This window comes from Coptis chinensis, chromosome 2 (assembly GCF_015680905.1).
Source record: "Coptis chinensis isolate HL-2020 chromosome 2, ASM1568090v1, whole genome shotgun sequence".
Lineage (NCBI taxonomy): Eukaryota > Viridiplantae > Streptophyta > Magnoliopsida > Ranunculales > Ranunculaceae > Coptis > Coptis chinensis.
Genome location: NC_141457.1, coordinates 8,691,726 through 8,713,979, shown reverse-complemented (window position 1 = coordinate 8,713,979; position 22,254 = coordinate 8,691,726). Strand labels below are relative to the sequence as shown.

The window sequence follows — 22,254 nt, the reverse complement described above, 5'->3', positions numbered from 1 at the left end:
TGGATTTGCATTACAAGGCGAATGTCTTCAAGATGCCATTGTTTGAAGTTGTTGGGTTCACATCCACGATGAAGACATTCTGTATTGCTTTTGGGTATTTGGAGATTGAGAAAGAAGGTTCTTACCTATGGGTTTTGAAGAGGTTGCGTGATATTCTGGACTACAAAGCTACTTCTGTAAAGATAATTACGACTGATTGTGAGTTGGCACTTATGAATACGATAGTTATAGTGTTTCCTAAAGCTGCACACTTCTTGTGTCGAGTTCACATCAGGAGGAACATCGAGACAGAGGCCAAAAAAACATTTGAGAAATTTGTTGAGTATGAACAATTTATGTTTATGTTCGAAACAGTGATAACAGCTCGTACTGAAGTTGAGTACTTGGAACACCTACGTTGTTTTAAACTTGAGTACGGAGATCATTATGGTGTTGTGGAATACATAGAAGACCGGTGGCTTTGAAGTACAAAAGAAAGGTTTGTCTCGGCTTGGATAGATCTCCATATGCATTTTGGTACCGGCAAGAACCGAATTGAAAGTATGCATTCCTCTTTGAAGAGGCATTTGCGTTCTAGCAATAATGGTAACTTCACTTGAAACTTTAATTTGATTAATAATCTCGACAAACCAAGTGACGAAATTGAAAGTTCTTTTAATAGGAGCTTGAATCTCGGGATCATCGTTACAAACAAAACACATATGTGCAACTTAGAGGGTACATTTCTAGAGATGCATTGGATTTGATAGCAAAAGAGCTAATAAGGTCCATTAGAGTTGGAGACGGATGAAATTCGTTGTCGTTGTGTTTACAAGAGTATGTATGGGCTTCCTTGTCGCATAAGTTATGTGAAATTGTTCTAATTGGTAGGGGAAGCATCCCCTTATCTTTGATCGCCCTAGGTGGAGACGACTTAGTAGCACTCCGATTGATCTTCCTAATGGGTCCTTTGATATTCAGCCGAGCTTGCCTGGTCGGGAAGAAGTTTGATTAAGCTCCGGATGAACAAAAGGTTTTGATGCTGAAAAAGTGTGTAGAACTAGGTGATCCAAAGGCAACTTTCAGGCGAGAGCCTCGGGTCAACACCAATGTGAGGGGTAGGCCACCTAGAATAAAAATTGGTGTGAAGACTTGTAAAGATAAAAGGGACACAAAGAAAGAGCCTTCAGCTTTTGAGTATGCACAAACAGTTGAGGAACAAATTGTAACTCAAGAAAGCAAGAATAGTAAAGCCAAGAAGTTGGTACCATGCAAAAGAAAACCAAGAAGAACTCATATTCAAGTGTTTGTAGATTTACGAAATTGGGTCTAAATGGGATGATGGGCTCACGTGACTTAAATCCATTGATCTGAGACTTCATTGTGGATTGGCAAGATGTTGAACCGAATGGACATTGTGGATTTAAGCGTGATTGCCACGATGCTTAGGGTCTAATGGAGGTGATGCATGGATTACTTGTGAGGGCTCTTATGTTGTTGAGAGTTGATTTCCCATGAGGCAGATTATATTTCAATGATGGGTGGAGAAAAACGAAAAAAGCGATCAAGACAAATCTCGATGTCTGAGTTCCATATCGATGAACCCCAAAGAATGGTTTGAACTTCCTTCAATGGGATTTTTAGCTGCTAATACTTTTCGGTGTGTCCTTGTCGTCATTGGAGAGAAAGAATGTATGTCATACTTTCCTTTATGGACTGCTCCTGATCCAACTTCGTGTCGGATAAGCGGCAATAGGCCACATTGGAGGGCACACATTTTGTGAAACTTCGTGCTTGAAGATGATAGTCCTATTCCGCCACTTGCTCGAGGGTGGGAGTCATTTGCATGGGACGAAGCTTGGGATTGGGCAACTATAATGGAACCAAGGATCGTGGAAGTGGTATAAAAGGGTTCCAAAAATGTTATGGATTTAGACCTTTTCGTAACTATCCTTGTCTTGTGAGGTTTTTGGCTTTAATATCTATTTTGTGTATGTGTATATCTTGTCATAAATTGCAGAATGTATTAGAATTTGTCGAAATGGTATTAACTAGTTTTTGTTAAGTGCTCTGTAAATAGCATTAAAATGCAAGAATATGGTAAGTGCTTTGTCGGTTTAAGGTAGGAACCAAAGGCGTATCGAGCTTCGGGCGGTGAGCTTTATCACTTGTGTTGTGACAAAAGAACACCGGCTGCCTTTCTGACACAAAGTGAGCGAGGGAGTGATGGGTTCTAGAACAAGCTATCTTAATTCGTAATAAGAATTCAGGACTGGCGAACTACCAAGGATATTCCTGTCATACAGTAAATGCAAATAGCGCTCCCTCTGCAAGAAAGACGAAACTTACAATAATCTGTTATAGATCGAGGTTACATCAATTATAGAACTAACCATAAGTAAACAAAAATAACGAGACTATTGTAATGACAAGTCCATCATAGATTGACAACAATAGGGCATGGGTAGGTCACCATCGGACTATTTATTTGAACACCAATTTTAATTTTTTTTTCAAGTGATTCGTCACATCATAGTAGAAGTTGGGGTATAGAGCAAACTAATAGATTCACAAAAAATCACCTCTCGTTGCCATCTATCCATGAACAACAACTTCGCCCGGAAGCCGATTGGTGTAACTTCGAGTCAAAGCGGTGATCCGGTACCAATCCGGATACACTTCACTTTCGTATTATCACGAGGGTAGTCTACTATGTGTTCACAATGACCCATCCACCAATCATTCCACTCCCTAACACATCTTTCCATGAATTCGATTTGGCTTCCGCGGTCCCATAAATGCGGCGGGGCTGGTATATGTTGTTGAAACCCAAATTGCCTCCCATACAACGATCGGGCATATACTTCACTACATAATCGAAGTGGATCAGCCGGTAGGTGTCGGGACCAAGAGTGAAGACAAAAGGCAAAATCAGGAGTATTAAGCCACTTATCCCATGGCTGCGGACAACCTAAGAAACAAATTAATATTAGTAACGGTATGCGGACATAATGTGTTTTATAAATTGTTGGTACCGATAAGGCGCTAACGATCCTCAAGGTGGTGTGTTCAACTCATCTCGATAACTTGATAATGATTGCTTTTACGTGAATTCGATCCACGATATATTTCCATCGCAAGAAGCGCTTGGGAATACAACTTTTGGTTCACGAGTCAATGGATACAAGCGGAACCTCTCATAAAACCAAGTCTACAGTCAAAATTTTAAAAGTTACATCAATTCCACAATATACAATTAAGGCTAAATCTAAAGGCCCATACATCTTGCGTACCATACAACATGCGCACTGAAGACATGCTCTACAATTAATCCAAAAAAGTTCAACTATACCCAACAATACGTACCAACAACAATGTAGAAGAACCATACAAGTTGAGTCAAAAATTTGATTTTGTTCCTCTCTTGCACTCATTTGGTGTACGGCGGATTGATGCTCCCTTTAGGGCCTTAAATAAATACGCAAGAGTAGCACTAGCCCAAGCATACATGGCACAAGACTCAATATTGTTCAGAAATTGTAGGTACTTGGTATGGACACAGTTGCCCCCTCCTTCAGAAAATATGGTGCTTCAATGAAGTACGGGACATATGCAATTGTGGCCCCTTGTCGATGTTCAGATCCAACATTGGAAAAGGTATCATCAACCATCGGATATCAACGCTTTTCCCTCTTACTTTGTCTTTAGGGGTGAAAGCGCCAAAATTTTTGAGCAAGCCTTTTTCTGCACTCCGGTCAAGTTGTCAACAAGGGCATTCCCAAAGATGTTCAAGCCTAATATATGACCTACATCCCGAAGAGTAATTGTAAGTTCAAAGCGGCGGGAAGTGGAAAGAATTGGTTTCAGGTCTCCATGGGTCAATCGAGGCGGATATCAACTCTCTGTCCCCTTGGAAATGTTGAATTTTTCTAAGGTATTGAAACCCCATTTTGAAACCATCTTCTTTTGGTTTCGGATAACTTCCATCGATGTAAATTTTTAGTGTGCTCATGGAGTGCGAACCAATGGGCGATCTGTTTATCATTTACACGAGTTATTGGTTGTGAATCGATATGTGCAATAAAATTAAAGAAGAGTAGAAATCGAAATAAATTACCACTCCCTCCACAAGTAACGGCGATATATGGTCATCTTGCATATACAAGTGACTGGCTGGTCCGCCTCGGTATGACCGTTCCCATTTCGTCTGAGACTACTTCTTTTGGTTCTAGTAGAAAGCTGCAAGCGTAATCATTTAGATGTCATTTGTAACCAAGTGAGGATCATCTCCCATCACTAGAACGTTTACAATAATTTTGTGATGCATAATCGTATTTGTAGGTGTTTTCTTGTTTATATTAAAACATAGTTTAAAGCTGTGCAACCACCTCAAATAAATAATAATTAAAAGATTGAGTATACTCCAATGAAACTATCTTAAAATGAGCGATCAGTTTGGATGCTTATATGTAACAAAAAACACATTAAGGGGGCAAACAATAAGAGGAAAAATAATCAACCAAATAAGTTAATAAGTTAATGCCCTCGTATGTTAAAAAAACAATGCAACAAAAGAAAAAAAAAATAAAATAAAAAAGGAGTTCGGAATGGTCGCAGGTGATATCTCCAAATCCCTAATTCCAAGTATATATGTTTAGAAACAAGAAGAGTGAAAAATAATTAAGAGACTAAACAGAATACTTGTTACCTTTTGAAAGCCGATAGAGTTTGGAGAAGAGTTTCTGGCGCATAAATGAGAGACCAAGTGAAATAATCACTCCCAAACCCAAGCTTAATTCATAATCACTCTCAAGGATAGGGACGGGGGAAAGTTCAAGTTTGCCCTTGAATACGTGTACACAATCAAAAACCCCCGCAAAAAAAACGCTTCACAAACTCCCGCAAAAAACTCTCCACAAACCGAAAACCTAAGCAAAATCTCAAATTTCCATCAAAACAAAACAAAATGTCAAAATCACCGTTGCGGACTGAAGAGAACACATGCAACACTGAAAATTGCACAAATCTAAGTCTTCAAAATCAAATTTATTGTGAAGAACACCAAGATAAATTAGACCAACAAATTGTGTTATTTTCACAACTTGAGAACGGGGAAGAAGGTGAACTACCATTATGGGTACATTTCAATGATGTTGAATTATATTTTTCATGTTATAATTATTGAAATTCGTGATTTTTTTGCTATAAAAAGATATGAACATTATTTGTTCATATCACTATTTGGATTTTCATGGTAACTTTGCGGTTTACATGTTAGGATATGAATGTTAGGAAATATATGTATGAACATTCATTGTTCATACTCTTGTTGGACTATAAGCATTCAGTGTTCATATAATGGAGTGGACTATGAACATTGAATGATCATACTCTTGTTGGACTATTAACATTTAGTGTTCATACCATTGAACTATAAACAGTGAATGTTCATACGACCATACATCAACGAGACTAATGTTTGTAGTAGGTACTTTGCTATTTTTAATTTTGATATCGGCGTTCATTTATTTGTTCATTTATTTGTAGGAATTACTCCAAAGGGATGAAAAGCAAATCAAAGAGGAAGAACAAATCAAAGAAAAATAAGTCCCAGGGAAAAGAGCATGTTGAAATCTGCAACTAAGCAAGCGAAGCGAGAATCGAGTAGGACTCCTACCAAGAAAAGGAAGAAAGAGTCAAGCGACAAAGTAGTTCCTAAAAAAGAAGAGTAGGAAGCGGTTTCTAAAAAGAAGAAAGAAGAAGAGAGGAGAGTGAAAAGGAGAATGAAGAGGAGGAGGAAAAGGAAGATCAGGAAAAGAACTAGTATCGACCAAGGCACATGCACCTCATTTCTTGAAGCGACCTCTCTATATGATAAAACTAGTAAAACTTCTAATGGAAAAAAAAATTCGAAGAAAATTATGTTGAGGCAATGAAGAAGACACCATTGCAGTTTGTTGTTTAAAGCATTGTGGGAAGGGAGATTGTAGAAGGTAGCGTAAACAAGCCCAACAAAGAAATATTTAATCTCTTGGACAAATATGATTTCAACTCTAATGAATTTCGGATAGATGGAAAAAGTTTAAAAGTGACTTATGAGGAGATAAGTCTAATGTTTGGGCTGCTTTTACAGAATGAAATGTTTTTAATCAACGGAGACTATTGGTTCTAAAGATAAACAAACAAGATTCATATCAAAGTACTTGGGTGGTGGGGAGAAATCAATAATCAACAAGGCTGATATAAGGGGTGCAATATTGCAGACCTTGAATGAGACAAATGATGAACATCACGGTGAAGATTTCTCAAGGCTGATGTAAACTTTACATGTTCACCACTTGCTTCTTTGCTAACGTCAATTCGAGTAACTTGGCCCTTAATCAAGGCTGTAGAAGACTTGGAATCATTGAGAAAGTTGTCTTGGCCCAATGCTATCCACGACGAATTGATTCTTTGCAGCCAAAAGCACAAAAGGCGAAGATAAAGGCGATCAGTGGATGCACAATAATGTTTATGGTATAGTATTTCAACTGCATCTCCTTAATATATATGTTTGTATGTTTGTATAACAATTGGTGGAGTATGAACAATGATTGTTCATATATGAAATCTTTGTAAATGCCTGTTTTGTATAACATTTTTAGCACTAAATATGGGTTTCATCACACACATTGCAGTTTTGGATATGTGAGCACACCACACTCATTAAAAAGGTGGAAAATCATGAAAGAAAATTCCCAAGGTGTGCGAGATGGAATATGCAGAAATTGATTGGACAATTCCGAAGCACAGCACTCAACATGTTAAAAGTTGATCAGGTAGATTTCAACCTATATGAAGTGTATAAATACACACTATAGTATTAGTGTATAACTAGAATAACTGCATATACAAGTGGTTGGGGCGTGGCGTACCAAGGGAGGAGATAAGAGGAGGAAGATGAAGGAGGAGATGAAAGAAGATCGGCCAGATGAGAGGAGGAAGATGAAGGAGGAGGGAGATGAGGAGGAGGGGATGATGAAGAAGATCAGAGATGAGAGAAGGAAGATGAAGGGGAGGAGATGAAGTGCGGAGGAGAAGAGAGAGAGACTATTAGAGAGAGTGCAGTGCAGACGGACACCAACAAAGTGGATTTTAGGGGGCTTTTGGCCCGACCTCAAGAGTTAAGCTACGCTCGCGGATGAACACTGAATGTTAATAGTCAATAAGAGTATGAACATTGATTGTTCATGGTCCAAATTTCAAACACTAATTGTTGATCTTTGAACTTTTATCGGGTAATTGTTGATGCGAAGCTATAGCGGATGAGGAAAAGAACATTCTTTGCGAGAACATATCTGTGACGTTGCACCCCTCGTCGGTAGATTTCAACCTATATGAAGTGTATAAATACACACTATAGTATTAGTGTATAAATATACTATAGTATTAGTATTATTAATATCAATAGTAGTTATGAACAAATATTGTTCATACCCCAAATAGGCATGAACCTTTGAATGTTCATAGTCGATAAAGTATGAACATTGATTGTTCATGTTGAACTTTATCGAGGTAATTGTTGATGCGAAGCTATAACAAATGAGAAAATAGCATTCTGCTGAGAACATATCGGTGGCGTTGTACCCTACGATCGGGGTAGATTTCAACCTATATGAAGTGTATAAATACACACTATAGTATTAGTGTATAAATATACTATAGTATTAGTATTATTAATATCAAAAATAGTTATGAACAAATATTGTTCATACCACTAAACTGGTTATGAACAATCATTGTTCATACCCCCAAATAGGAATGAACACTGAATGTTCATAGTCGATAAGAGTATGAACATTGATTGTTCATGGTCCAAATTTCAAACACTAATTGTTGATCTTTGAACTTTATCGAGGTAATTGTTGATGTCGAAGGTATAACAGAGGATGATGAAATAGCATTCTTTGCATAACATATCTAGTGGCGTTGTACCCTACGATCAAGAAATGATTGTCCGACCTATGGTGAAGAAGATGATGAGGCCATGTCAATAAAATTTGGAGAACCAAATTTTGAGGGGAGAAGGTCAACACACTCGAACAAGACCTTGTTGTGCAAAGAAGAAAATGAACAATTGAAGAAAGAGTTGAGGGAGAAGGTCAACACACTTGAACAAGAACTTCTTTTGTGCAAAGAAGAAAATGAAAAGTTGAAGGAAAAGTTGGAAAAAAGAAGGTCAACACACTTTCGAACAAGACCTTACATTTGTGCAAAAAAAAGAAAATGAAAAGTTGAAGGAAAAGTTGAGGGGAGAAGGTCAACACACTTTCGAACAAGACCTTACATTTGTGCAAAGAAGAAAATGAAAAGTTCAAGGAAGAGTTGAGGGAGAAGGTCAACACACTCGAACAAGAACTACATTGTTGTGCAAAAGAAAAAAATGAAAAGTTCAAGGAAGAGTTGAAAAAAAGAAGGACCCGCAAAAGAATGGGAAAAGCAAACCATTGAAATCAAGAATGTAAGTCCTCCTCACATTGCTCCTACTATATAAGTTTTAATTAATACATTTAATTATAGAGCCCTAATTATATAGCTTAATTATATACCTATCTTTTTCACCTAATATTACGGGGGCCAACAAAGGCGATATTATAGCGGTTAAGGGAATGGATGTGGATGAAAAGGGTGATGATCTTTGACAAGCATGATCTTGATTGTGGAATTACGAGAGACAATTTCTCACCAAAAAAAAGAGCTCGAATCGGAGAATATGGAAGGCTTGCTCATTGAAAGACCACTGATCAGTAAAACAAAGCGAAAACTTCTCATTCTTGATGTCAATGGTTTGCTTCTTCACATAGGTAACAAGTTTGACCTTCCTTCAAATTGTATTGCCGACAAGTTCATTTCTGGAAAGGCAATATGTAAGAGGCCATCCTGTGTTGATTTCCTGAAGTTTTGTTTTCAAAGGTTCAATGTTGGTGTTTGGTCATCAAGGACAAAACGAAATTTGGACGGTGTGCTCAATATAGCCATGGGCGATATGAAGTCCCAATTATTGTTTTGTTGGGACCAATCCCATTGCTCTACTACCGGGTTTTACACTGTTAAGAACAATGAGAAGCCTTTGATGTTGAAAGAACTTGTCAAACTTTGGGATAAGGATGACCCAAATCTTCCTTGGGAGAAGAGAGAGTACAATGAATCGAACAGTCTCCTCGTCGATGATTCTCCTTATAAAGCATTGCTTAATCCACCACACTTGCCATCTTCCCTACTTCATACGACATCCGTGATAAGAACGACAATTCGTTAGGACATGGGGGTGATATTAGGATGTATTTGGATGGAGTAGCGACATCAGAGAATGTTCAAAAGTAGATTCAGCAACACCCTTTTGGGCAGCCTGCAATTACAAAGAGCCATCCATGTTGGCAACATTATTAGCGAGGTCATCAATTCTTGTTTGAGGCTCCTTGATGCGTGGATTGTGAAAATTGTTCTTGATTTTGAGGAATGCTTAAACTTGAGAATACTTCTATGAGCGGTTTGTTTTCTAGTTTGATTACGGAATGTTTTGTAGTTTGTGTTGTACCTCTTGAAACATACCCCACAAACATTGTACTTTTACGTATGTCTATGAATTAAAATGAATAATTTGGTACATAAGGTGGACGATATTGAATTGAAACCTAAACCAACATATTGACCAGAAATTGATTAGGTCAAGAGCATAAAAAACGTACTTCATTGATTAAGCTATTTCATTTAGGACTGCTAAAAACAAAGAAATTGATTATGTTCTCGTTTCATTGCAGTATAACGACACTACATTGTCGTATGATCCGATTTAAAGAACATGCATAAGAAACTGGAATCCATAATAAACTGTTATTTGAAAAACCTTTTCTATCACTCAACTTTTACATTAACAGTGACAGACAAGTTCTTAAGCTTCTCTACCAGCGGCCCAAGTGCCCAACCATCTCACTCTGCCCACACAGTTCACATTTAAGCATGGTGAGCCCTTTTCGACCAAGTTTGGCAACATCTCGATAAATTCCCTCTCCCCTTGACAACCACTTGGGCGGGGATGTCTTTGTAAGGACATACGCCTATCCGGTGATCTGTTTCACCACAATAACAAGCATCAATTCACGGGTAGTTGTTGGAATACATTGCGGCCGAGGGTTGGAGCATACCAAAAACTTGTGCACTCCACCATATTCATAAACTCCATAGCGTGGTATCATAAAACAATTGCAATGTTATTTGTGGCAGCGGGTATTAAGGCATTTGCAATCAAGTGCAGTATGTTTCCTTGATTCACGGATCGACATGTGACACATTGGCGAATGTAATCAGCGGTTATTTGAAAATTAAAAGGGAGCAGAAAATAAAATGTGCTCTAAAAAGAATATTGTATTTGGCCATCACGGTAAATAGAAGGTAATAGAGGAATTAAATGAGGTTTTAGACCCTCTTACCACACCAATGAAGAAGAATCGATTGGGGAATTGCATGATCTTGAGCTTCACCATCTTGGTAGCTTTGAGCGTCAAGCGAAGCCATCGTAAAATATATGATGTTGTTGCTGTCGAGTGGCCGGATTTTTTGGGAACGATTTTAACAACAGGACTATCTTGAAACAAAACCAACTTGGTTGGTTTAAATGCATCTGTCCTCATCTTCTCTCTTATTTTTTTTTTCTCCCAAATACCTTTTTCTCCTACATCTTGCACCATAGATTTAGCCTAATTTTCCAACATATGGAAACAAGCATGTTTTGAATTCTGGACAAAACCAACTTGGCGGGATTTTGACGTTCGTGTCAGGCGAAGTAGGGGGTTATGTGGCCTTGAATGGATTAAAAAAGTAATTTGGTTTCTTTAAATGCGTCCTCATTTCGAGCAATTTCTCCTCTCCCTCTCCCTCTCCCTCTTTCCTTCTCAACCAAACCCAACTCTCTCTCTCTCTCTTCTCCACCTTCCGCTCCATTTTGCTTGCGGTTATCTGAATCTTGATTTAGTTTTCATATAGTGTTTTACCAATTTTTGTTACGCCCTAAGCGTGAGAGTTCTACTTAAGAATACTCTTTATGAATTGTTCTCCTTACTACCAATTTTGTATTATTTTTGTTTTGCTAATGAGGTTTAGCTGTATACATATGGTGGACTAAATCTACGGTTTATTGTAGATTGCCTAAATTTTTTATTAGTTGTTTATATTTGCTCTCTTCTAGGATGAAGAAAAAAGGCAAAAAGTACATTAGCCCTAAGAAGAAGAAGGGCCCGACCAAAAGGAGGATAAAAATCTGAGGGGAAAGCGAGGGGAAAGCTGTATTATTATGGGCGCGTTGCGGTTTGTCAAAGTTGCAAAGGGATTTCTTTGATACATTAGAACCCAAAGAAGCGGTGAATTGAGTTAGTCTCCTTTTGGGTTTTGGTGAATCGTATCCATTTGCAGTTCCTTGTCGGGTTGGTTCTGTAGATGAGGAACCAAGGATGTTCGAACTTGTTACCCATGAGAGGCCCGATTTTGGAAGTGTTGAAGAAGAGGGTTTGAAAGTGACTTATAGAATTAAGGATGAATATTTGACTTTTAAGAAGTCGATGTTGCTTTTTACGGGGTTGTTTACCGATCGGCCTGTGACATATACTACTGAGGATGTGTAAGAAGAAACCGGCGAAGTTTAGGGAAAAGTATTTTGATGTTGCTCCCGAAAAAGCGAGAAAAGTCACGATTTCTCTGGTTGAAATTTTAGAAGCTAGAGGCGATGGCAAAAAAATGCCATCAATGATGCGAGTGTTGGAATGATGTCTATAGACTAAGCGGGTTGTATGTTCTAGGCTCTTTTATGATACCCATGAGCCATCGTGGGGTCGGCGTTCAAAATGTGGATGTCTTTGATGATTTGGTAGCCTTTGATAGGTTTCCTTGGGGCTATTTTGCATTTGAAGTTATTAAGGATAGTTTGGAGGCTCTTAACAAGAAAATGGAACTTAGGACCAGCCGTTTGGATGAAAATTTTAGTTGACCCTCCATAGGCTGTTTAATAATTTTTAGTCTTTGGATTTTCCTCCGTGTCACTTCTTTGGGTCCACATCGTTTGGATGAAAATGTTTTCCCTTGGTACTTGATCATTTTGTTAGGGTGGGTGGATATTCTAGGGGAAAACAACAAGGGGTAGTACACAGGAAGGGAAATTGAAGAATCATAAGACTCTAGTGGTGAGGGAAGAGCTACATCTTCAGTTGTGTGAAAGAAAATTGGAAAATATTGTGTGAAAAATGCACTTGAGGTGGTCAATCCTCAAAGTATGTTCGTGTTGAAGTAGTTAGATTTTTATTTTGTTTATTTTGTCATATTTAAGTAATAAGCGTTAATTTTGTTTGCAGCTTGAAAGGAGTGGAAAATACGACCGGCTATCTGAGGGACCAAGTAAAATCTTGGGACAAGTGAAGAGTCATGAGAGTGGTAAAGATATTGATGATTTAGTGCAAGTGAAATGTAGTGATGATGTTCTAAAAGAGGCTGCTGTGAAGACAAAGGAATTAGGGATTGGTAGTGGAACCAAGCGGTGGCTATCGGACGGACCGCATAGAGAAGTCAAAAGTGATCACATTACCAACAAAGATCCGGAAAAGGTAGGTTTTACGATAAATGTCAATATATAGTTAGTTTGCGACAATGTAAAGGGGCAAGCAACTCCTGGATTTAAAACTTAGGTTTATATAGGTGCCATAGATACCTATTTTAGTGACAATTATGTGGTTATGCAGAATGAAGGTATTGCAAATAGAAGCGGTTTTGTGTGGAAAGACACGTTCGGCTAGCATGAGGGGCCGTAATATGTACCGGGACAAGTGAGGAAAAATGAGGGTGGTCAAGATCTTGATGATTTAGTTCAAGTGAAATGTAGTGATGATGTTCTAAAAAGGAGCTGCGGTAAAGACAAAGGAATTAGGGATTGGTAGTGGAACCAAGCGAGTGGCTATCGGACGGATTTGCATAGAGAAGTCAAAAATGATCGCACCAACAAAGATCGAGGGAAAAGGTAGGTTTTCTAATAAAAGTCGATTATATTGTTGGTTTGCGACAATGTAAAGGGGGGCAAGCACCTCACGGATTTAAAAGTTAGGTTTGTATAGGTGCCAATGTGCCATAGATACCTATTTTAGTGACAATTATGTGGTTATGCAGAATGAAGGTATTGCAAATAGAAGTGGTTTGTGTGGAAAGACAAAGGCTAGCACGAGGGCCCGTAATATTTTTGGGACAAGTGAGGAAAAATGAGGGTGGTCAAGATCTTGATGATTTAGCTCAAGTGAAACGTAGTGATGATGTTCTAAAAGGAGATCTTTGTGAAGACAAAGGAATTAGGGATTGGTAGTGGTGGAACCAAGCGAGTGGCTATCGGATGAACATAGAAGTCAAAAGTGATCACATTACCAACAAAGATCGAGGGAAAAGGTAGGTTTTCTAATAAAAGTCAATATATTGTGTGTTTTGCGACAATGTAAAGGGGCAAGCACCTCTGGATTTAAAAGTTAGGTTTATATAGGTGCCATAGATACCTATTTTAGTGACAATTATGTGTTTATGCAGAATGAAGGTATTGCAAATAGAAGCGGTTTGTGTGGAAAGACCGTTAGGCTAGCATGAGGGCGTAATATGTCCGGGACAAGTGAGGAAAAATGAGGGTGGTAGAATCTGAGGATGAATTAAAAGATCGATGATGTTCTCAAAGAAACTGCTGTGAGGACAAAAGAATTAGGGACTGGTAGTGGAGCGAAGCAAGTGGCTATGAGCCACGGACCGTAAAAGCGAAGTCAAAAGTGAGATGTACCAACAACGATCACGAGGAAAGGTCTGAAAACCTAAGTTCTGAAAAACTCAATGTATTCCGGTATTTTATTTATAAGGGGCTAGCAAGTACTGGTTGTTTAGAACTTAGGTTTATATATTTACTAATAATAGTGAAAATATTAATTGTGCAAAGTTTGTTGTGTTGATTCTTGGAAAATGATGATGTTGGTTATTGGAAAATGAAAGTTTTGAAGGGAACAATAGTAATGAAAGGGATCGACAAGGTTTATCATTTATGTTATTTAATTTTATTTGAATTTTATTAATTTTTTGTATGAGAAATGTATTTATTCCCTTGTCATTCTTGTTTACTTATTTAGACAGTGCATTTAACCTGGCCATTGTTTTGAACAGGTGAAAGAAATCCTAGGAAGGAAGGTCGCCTGAGGAACAAATTTTTGAAATTTGGCTGAAATGGCTCATATATGCATTCAAAGATTGTTAAAGTTATGGGTGAAGGACCCTTCATAAATAAGAGCTCTAAAATAAGCTGCGCGCCGGCTAAGCTATGGGATAAAAGTGTGAGCTGCTTGCAGTTCGAGAAAGATTATGCTGCTTGAGTATTGGTTGGAGAGGGAATCGTTGAAAGGGCGGGATATTGGTTACCGATATAATACACTATGGTAATGATTTAAAATTAGATTTAGCGACCTTCTACCTTCTCAAAAGGGCAGACAATGGTTGAATGATAAGGTTTATAGTATTCCTAACTACTAAGTAATTATTTCTAGCGATATGTTAGGCTAACACGTATCTAAATAACACCTTTATTGTGTTTGAAGTTGATTTCTACCTACACGGAGTTGCATAGGTGGTGGATTACTTACGGAAGGAAGTTGCGTGCCACATACAACACCGGTTTTGATACTTACACTATTTTGCACGAGACATTTTTCCGGTATTTGTTAAAATGAACACATCCTTTTTTTTTTGGTTTTGGCATTAGAAGTGCTAAATATATGTTTGTTACTTTGTTTTAATTGAGAAAACAGAATGCGTTCTTTGGACTTGTATGAACAAGTGGTTGGCATCTTGCATGAGACAGTCTTAATATTGAAGAAGATTTCAAAATGTGGGTTGTTGTTCTCATTCGATCGATGATGACATTCAGAGATTTAGTTCAAGAAAGCGGAGATGTGCCACATGTTTTGAAATCAAGCGGGTTAATGATGGCGTTAAGCGTAGGGAAGAGCACACATTGGGTCCTTGTTGTCTTCAACTTCTTGACATGGACATGTTATGTGTGCGATTCTTCAAAAGCACCCGAAAGCGGCCTAAATTCAAGTTGAAGGCACTTGGTGTCTTCTTTGCTTTGTTGGCATATTGTTGCCGCGATACAAAGTGTATCTTTGGATATCACGGTTTGGAAAGGATTTGGGAAATTGTGTTTGTAGAGTGTGCTAAACAAAATGATACATGGAATTGTGGGGTGTATGTCTTGGCATTTGCCGATTGTGTTATCGGGCATATGCTGTTGTGTTTAGAAAAGAACCGTATTGCCTCAGAAAAGCCCTAGCGAAAGACTTAATAGGCTGTGGGATTAATGAAGAGGAATTCAACAAGGTCCGATTCAAGAAAGTCGCGAGTTTGAAGGATCGTGTGGAAGAGGAACTGATTGGGGATGGGGAGTGGTAGTGAATGTCATGAAAAAGTCCCTACAACCTTTGGGCAATTTGCCATCATATCGGCCTTGTCTTCACACGGTAGTGGCTATATATTGGATACTTTCGGCTTCATTGATCTCTGGTTTGTTGAGAATGGTGAGTGCTTAGCATGAGTCATCAAATTACATATATTGATACCTTGATGGTCTAGTTCACGACTTCATACTTTATGACACCTTCATGCACTCGGCAATGTGCTTTGTTGCTAACCTTTTTGTAGTCTGCTGGTCTTATTTGCCTTTGACAAATTGTTTTGTCAAGGTATTTTTTATGATTACACTAAGCGTCAATTGCGTAGGCACCCTGTTTTGACCTTCGGATGCAATAGCCTTTGTAACTTTGCATGGGCGGTGAGATCAAAGGAAACATGCAATGAGTTTCCATTAACATGTCAACTTTGTTACCTACACCAATACATATATACCTTGGTCTATTCATTGTAGGTTCTTATATATTTCACATCCATTTATCATATTATTGCGCACTTTCTCAAAAGTCATAAGAAATTTCTTATGTATAATAATATGTCCATGCCTATTACGATTACCGTGTAAAGGTGTACATCTACTCTCTATATCATATCTAGTTATAAGAATCTCACTACATTTTTTCAATTGCAGAATTTTGGGTTTTCTTGAAGTGCAAATGCTACAAGTTGGTGAAAATGTCTCCAAGCGATATATATTTATGCGAGATCTTTTTGTATGATATGACTATGTATTTTGGACAAGTTTTTTGTACTCAAATTTAGACAAGGGTTTTTTTTGTTGGATTCGATATGTTTTGATGGTTTAACCTCTTGTGTTGTTAGCTATTACCAAATTTGAAGCGGGGCGAGGTGGAATTTAAAACAGTACAAAATTATAAAAGTTTTTGCTGCGCTAAGAGTGTGGCCCATAACAAAAGCAATAACTAGCAGACCACTTTTAGCCATGTTTGAAAGCGTTACCAAAGCTTGAATGCTTGATATTGAATTGAAACCTAAATAAACATTGACCTTTTGTTTCATAGGGAAATTGATTATCAGGTAAATTCTGATACCCCTTTCTAGACTATGAACAATGAATGTTCATACCATTGAACTATGAACATTGAATGTTCATACCTGACATTACATAACAGAATAATGTTTATACATAAAACTGGGTATAGGTACACAGCCGCAAATTTCTCAAGTTAAGAGGAAATAGCATAAAAAAAAAGGGCTCGAGATCTCTACAACCGGGTATGAGAGGCAGAAGAAAATCAGCGATTACAAATGAAAGGTCAAAAAAGGAGTAATAAGAAGTTTTAAAAGCGGACTCGAGATCTCTACAACCAAGATGAGAGATCATCTCTGTAACCGTGTTATCTCGCCGTTGATTCAAATCGAGATGTGTGTGTGTGCCTCGATATGAAATTATTGTGTGTGCTCGAGATGTGTGTGTGTGTGTGCTCGAGATGTGTGTGTGTGCGTCGAGATGAGATGTGTGTGTGTGTGTATGTAGAGGTTGATCTCGTACCCGGTTATAGAGGAACCGGACTCAAAGCGGTAATACACCCAAAAAAGTGGCGCGTTGCTAAAATTGGAGTAGAATCAAAAGATAATCGAGTGGAGCGAGTGAAGCGATTTTTTAGTAGAAGGGGTATATGAGACAAAACCAACTTGGTTGGTTTTGTCATCTGTCCTCATCTTCTCTCTTGTTTTTTAAGCCCAAATACCTTTCTCCTTCACCCATCTCTCTCTCCCCGCATCACCCAACTCTCTCTCGCGCTTGACTCCGCTCACTCCCCGCTGCCCCGCGATATACTAGTATTGGTATTTCACTAGAAAAAAAGCAGCTAAAGAAAGTGTATGCGGAGCCCAATTTCTAGAATGCATTTATACCATTGGACTCTGAACATTAGGTGTTCATAGTCTAGTGGACTATGAACAATGAATGTTAATACTCTTGATGGCCAGACTCTGAACATTAGGTGTTCATACACCTAGTGGAGTATGAACAATGAATGTTCATACCTATTTGGACTATGAAATTCATTGTTCATACGACCATCAACGAATAATGTTTATACTTTGCTATTTTTTAATTTCTATATCGACCTTCATTTTATACTTTGTTTTCAATCTTAAAATGCTCAATTCAACGGGTCATTATTTGGTGGTCTCTCAACTTTGCAAAAGTTCCCAACCAAAAAATTAACATGTCTACTATCTACTTGACTCAAAGGTGAATTATTTATTTCAAATTATTGTTTCATATCTATTTTGTGGTTGGTCTCACATTCTTATTATTTCACGCACTCAATGTCACGGCATATCTTTGGAAGGAGGCATTGCAAAATAGTGGACCAATCGACTTGAATTGCACAAATTTGGACAAGTTTTTTTTTTTTGTTGGATTCGATATGTTTTGATGGTTTATTTTACGAGCATACACCCTCACCTCTGTGTGTGTGGCCCAGATGTATCTAGTTATTGCTTTTGCTTTCAAACATGGCTAAAAGTGGTATGCTAGTTATATTGACCAGATTGATTGGGTCAAGAGCATAAAAAACGTACTTCACTGATTAGGCTATTTCATTTCAACTGCTATTTGATTAGGACTGCTAAAAACAAAAAAATTGATTATGTTCTCGTTTAATTGCAGTATAACCATACTACATTGGCGTATAACTAAACTACATTGTCTATTTAAAGAACATGCATAAGAAACCGGAATCGATAATAAACTAGATAATAAACAAGAAAGATTGATGTCACCCTAAATATAAGTAGTACATTACAAGATACAACTTCTGGGTTAAAAGCGGAGTTGCAATGAAGTCGACATGAATGGGAGAATGGAGTGATTGCCCAGGTTGGGATTCTTTTGACAAATAGCAACTTCTCACCACGAAATCGTAAAAAGGATCTTGTTGTTGCATTCAAAAACTGCAATATTTTTTACGTGAGTAGGTCAGCGAAATGCGCGGGCGGTAAGAGAGAGAATACAATTTGTCCAATGAATCGTCCTCGGTTCCTCCACAACCTGTTGTCATATTCTTGTAAAACCCTAAGTTCTAATTTCGGGAGCATTGTACTCTCACCCGATGCTTGAACATAATAGCAATAGTACCATTAAACTGAAGCGGTTTGTACAAATGCAGGGGGGATTTAGTCTGCGGTAGCCCAATCCTCATCAAGATTCGAGGGCAATGTTAAATACCAATATGCGCAGTCATTAGAAAGAGACCAGTGAATAGATCCTTTTGCAGCCACTGCGGGCTGGTTCGATGTGTTCATCATTAAGCGACAACTCAAGTCGTTCAACCTTCTCCATTTCAAACTTCGGGGAATCAAACAATTCAACATACATGATGATGACAAGTTGCTTAGTTTTACTTGCTTTCGGGTAGGCTTTCTGGTGTTGAAGTTGGGCTTTGACAATCGAACTATAGTGAAACCCAATGGTTCCATTGAATTCACCAACATTCCATGGGATTACGTAAAGAATCTAACCGAGGAGTATTGAGTTGATAGACCTCTCTGTCGTTGGTTTGCAAAGCGTAATAATTTTGGTTTTTCGTAAGGTGTTGTCAAGAGAACAATACCTTGCATTGAAGACACAACTATTGTAAATGCGCCCGATGCACCGTGTGGTGTGTTCTTTAGTGTTGGGGTTGGAATTGGTGGGTTGTTGTCAATCTTTGGATCACGAAAGATATAGTGGATTCCCATTTTGCACGGTATTTATAAAGCGTAACCAAGAAATGATCCGTGAGTTAGCGTTGTCCATTACAAAGGAATTTGGACTTGTAAAGGCTTCCCCATTCTCGGACACAAATTTTGACTTACGGACAAATGGGAGTGGAGCACGTTTAAGAACCCTCTGCCCACATATCTGTATGCAACTCCTTTATGTTGTTGTTGTTGTGTGCGATGAAGAAAGAGGCCGCCATTGTATGTTTGATTTATTATTTGTTTTACGCTTTGTATTGCATAAAGCTGTTTCCACGACTTCTGTTTAAGGATTTTATATTGAATTGGATGGAGGTTCTTGTAACCGTTTTCTCAAGTCTCGGTTCCCTTTTTGCAAACTAATAACCGTTTATTGTATAGTATGTTTGCAAACCTTAGAAAGTAGATTTGGTGTGGCAAAAGTAGAAGGGGAAAAAAGAAGGGAAAGGTCTAGTAGTGAATAATATCTCTCAAAGCTCACGGGTGTTGGGTTTATAGGAAGAGTCTATAGGAAGAAGGGGAAGGGGTGAATTGGGGTTACGTGTTATGTTATGGGGACCTGCGTTTCCCACTTCCCAAAGAGACAGAATAAATATGAGTGTAATGCTACGGGAACAGCCTGGACTCCATCTAAGTGACAAACCAAACAAAATCATACGTTGCTTCTCATTTAAAAAGAAAAAAAGGGTGGTAGAGTTCCTTGATTAAGCATTTTTTTTTGCCCATTTTCTCTATTTTCTAATCAACCGATTATCGGTTTAAGTAGTTACCACGTGGCATATTGTGTTTGGTGCATCCGCGTAGATAGAGGCCGATGAGCTGTCTCTTTAGCATTTTGAATAAATATGGGAGAATAAATAGAGGCCTATGTTTAGGGTGATCTTGGACATACCATAAAAAAACTCTCCGTACCCCAACTTTGAAATAAATAAATAAAATTGTTTAAGACACATTTAGGTTCCTAAATTACCCTTTCATTAGAAAGAGATAAAAATAAATTTGGGAGAATAAACCAACCCAAGCTCCTTCTTTGTCTTTAAGCTTGAGAAATTTTCTTTTGTTTATTTGTTTTTGCATTCTTTTACCTTTATTAGAAGTTCTCTTATTGTGTAGTCTTTGTAGTTATTCTTCATTTTTTTTGTTGTTTTCCTTTTGGAATGAGTGGTTCATTACAATTATTATTTTCAATTTTTTTATTTGTTGTTTCCTTTTGGAATTATCGGTCTTTTTGACCATTTTTTCTCTTTCTTTACCCCTATTGGAAATATCTCAAATTAATTTGGAAGATATTATTGGATTATCTTATTGGGGTATTCATGTCAAGATTACATTATATTTTTAATGTTTATTTATTACATTTTATCTTGATTCATTCATGCATACGATAGTGCCATCTTTGCCATCTTTATACTACATTGTGAGTTAGTTGCACATAGAATAGACCTTATACTACTTTTTGTCATACGGGTATACTACATTGTATGAGAAAAAACAAATATTTGGTTTTGAGTTTTTCCCAAATTGTGCGGAGAGTATCACATCCTAGTTCTTCAAGTGTAGCATTCCTTCATCGTAGTACAAATCATCCATGAGAATAGCTGCTGCTTTTTATATGTTGAGTCAGCGGCTATGTTTATTTAGCTGCGATATAAAATAGCTTCATAACCAGCCTACACTACATTTTATGCATCATTACAATAACAGTCTCTCTTAAAATTTACTCACCCCTCAAAAAATGTAAACCGCGGTAATGTTTACTAGCCTTAAATATAAGGATCCGTAAATTTCGCATACTAAAAGTGCTCCACTTTTAAACAAATATTTTCGTTGTCGGCATCATCATCGGTTGTCACCATCATCAACCTTTTTCAGCTTCTCCGTCCTATTAATAGATGAAGAAAATATGGATACAATTAGTACAAATAAGTCGTGAGTCAACACTACACACTCTAAATAGTGGAAACTTTCAAACAAGTAACCTTATGTCAATCTAGAACTTTTCATTAGCCAATGTTTACTTACTCACTTTCTTTAGCCAATCATTGCGCATACATAACCCTTTCTTTTTCACGGGGAATATCGGGTTATTTTTCCTTTATACTCTTTTTGTCGTGCAATGTGCAAAGCCGTGTCAAGCCCACTTTTAGTTATGGATTCATTCCTCACATGTTTAAAAGTTCACCTGCATACTCTTACACTGTTGATTGCAGCATCGAAATTGATGTGACAAGACATAATATCTCTACCCACTTTTCGGCTTTAAGCCAATTTTGTAATGAGCACTCATTTGTCGGGCGAATCGTTAGCGGTATTCATATGCGCATTCTGCAAAATCAACATTTGAGCTTACAGCGGTTGAGGTCAAAACAATTGAATTTATAGTTAAGCATAACTTGTAAATATTTAAGACAAAAGTACATAGAATCCTTCAAACCCGGTAAACCACCCACCCCTTCATCATAAATTGACTTGTTGGATCAATTGAGATTTCCCCTTGATTTGCCAAAAACAAAGGGAAGAAAGACGCATCGATCTTTGCAATCAACCAACCGGTGTGTACAAACAAAAAGATAAAAGCATGGAAATACCAATTTTGCGGCGGTTGATGTTTGTAATCTGCGACCCATTTATTATCAACCGCCACTTCACCGCAATTATTCTCAACAACTCCACCACTGGTGTTACGAACATTTTGCAATTGAGAACCCCCAACAGACTCATTTTCCAATGAACTTATGCTTAAGACTTCATTGGGCAGGTCTTCTCCCTCTTCACGTTCTTTTTCAATTTCAACAACATTCTTCTCTGCAATTTGCTGAGATAAATCATTATCATTAGAAAGTTTTGTCTTTTGGGTCCTGGGCTTCTTAGTAAAGGGTAGAATCTTCAAACTGGACTTGTGTGTGGTCCTCGCCTGCTTCACTAGAGGTTCATGTCGTGTGACTACAGGTTTAGTTGATGGTTGCCTCTTCCTCAGCGGTTCAGGGCTGTCTGAAACTTGCTTGGTGTCTGATTTTCTTTTCTGCTTGGTGAGACTTCTCCCTCTTGGGAACCTCTTTG

At 37.9% G+C, this 22,254-nt stretch overlaps 1 long non-coding RNA gene and 1 pseudogene across 1 annotated transcript in view; one reads left to right on the top strand and one right to left on the bottom strand.

Annotated features, from left to right (window-relative positions):
* Positions 1 to 22,254, bottom strand: part of LOC147514715 (uncharacterized) — a 68,481-nt gene that overhangs the window by 6,997 nt on the left and 39,230 nt on the right. The window lies entirely within an intron of this gene.
* Positions 8,732 to 13,257, top strand: LOC147514716 (uncharacterized; annotated as a pseudogene).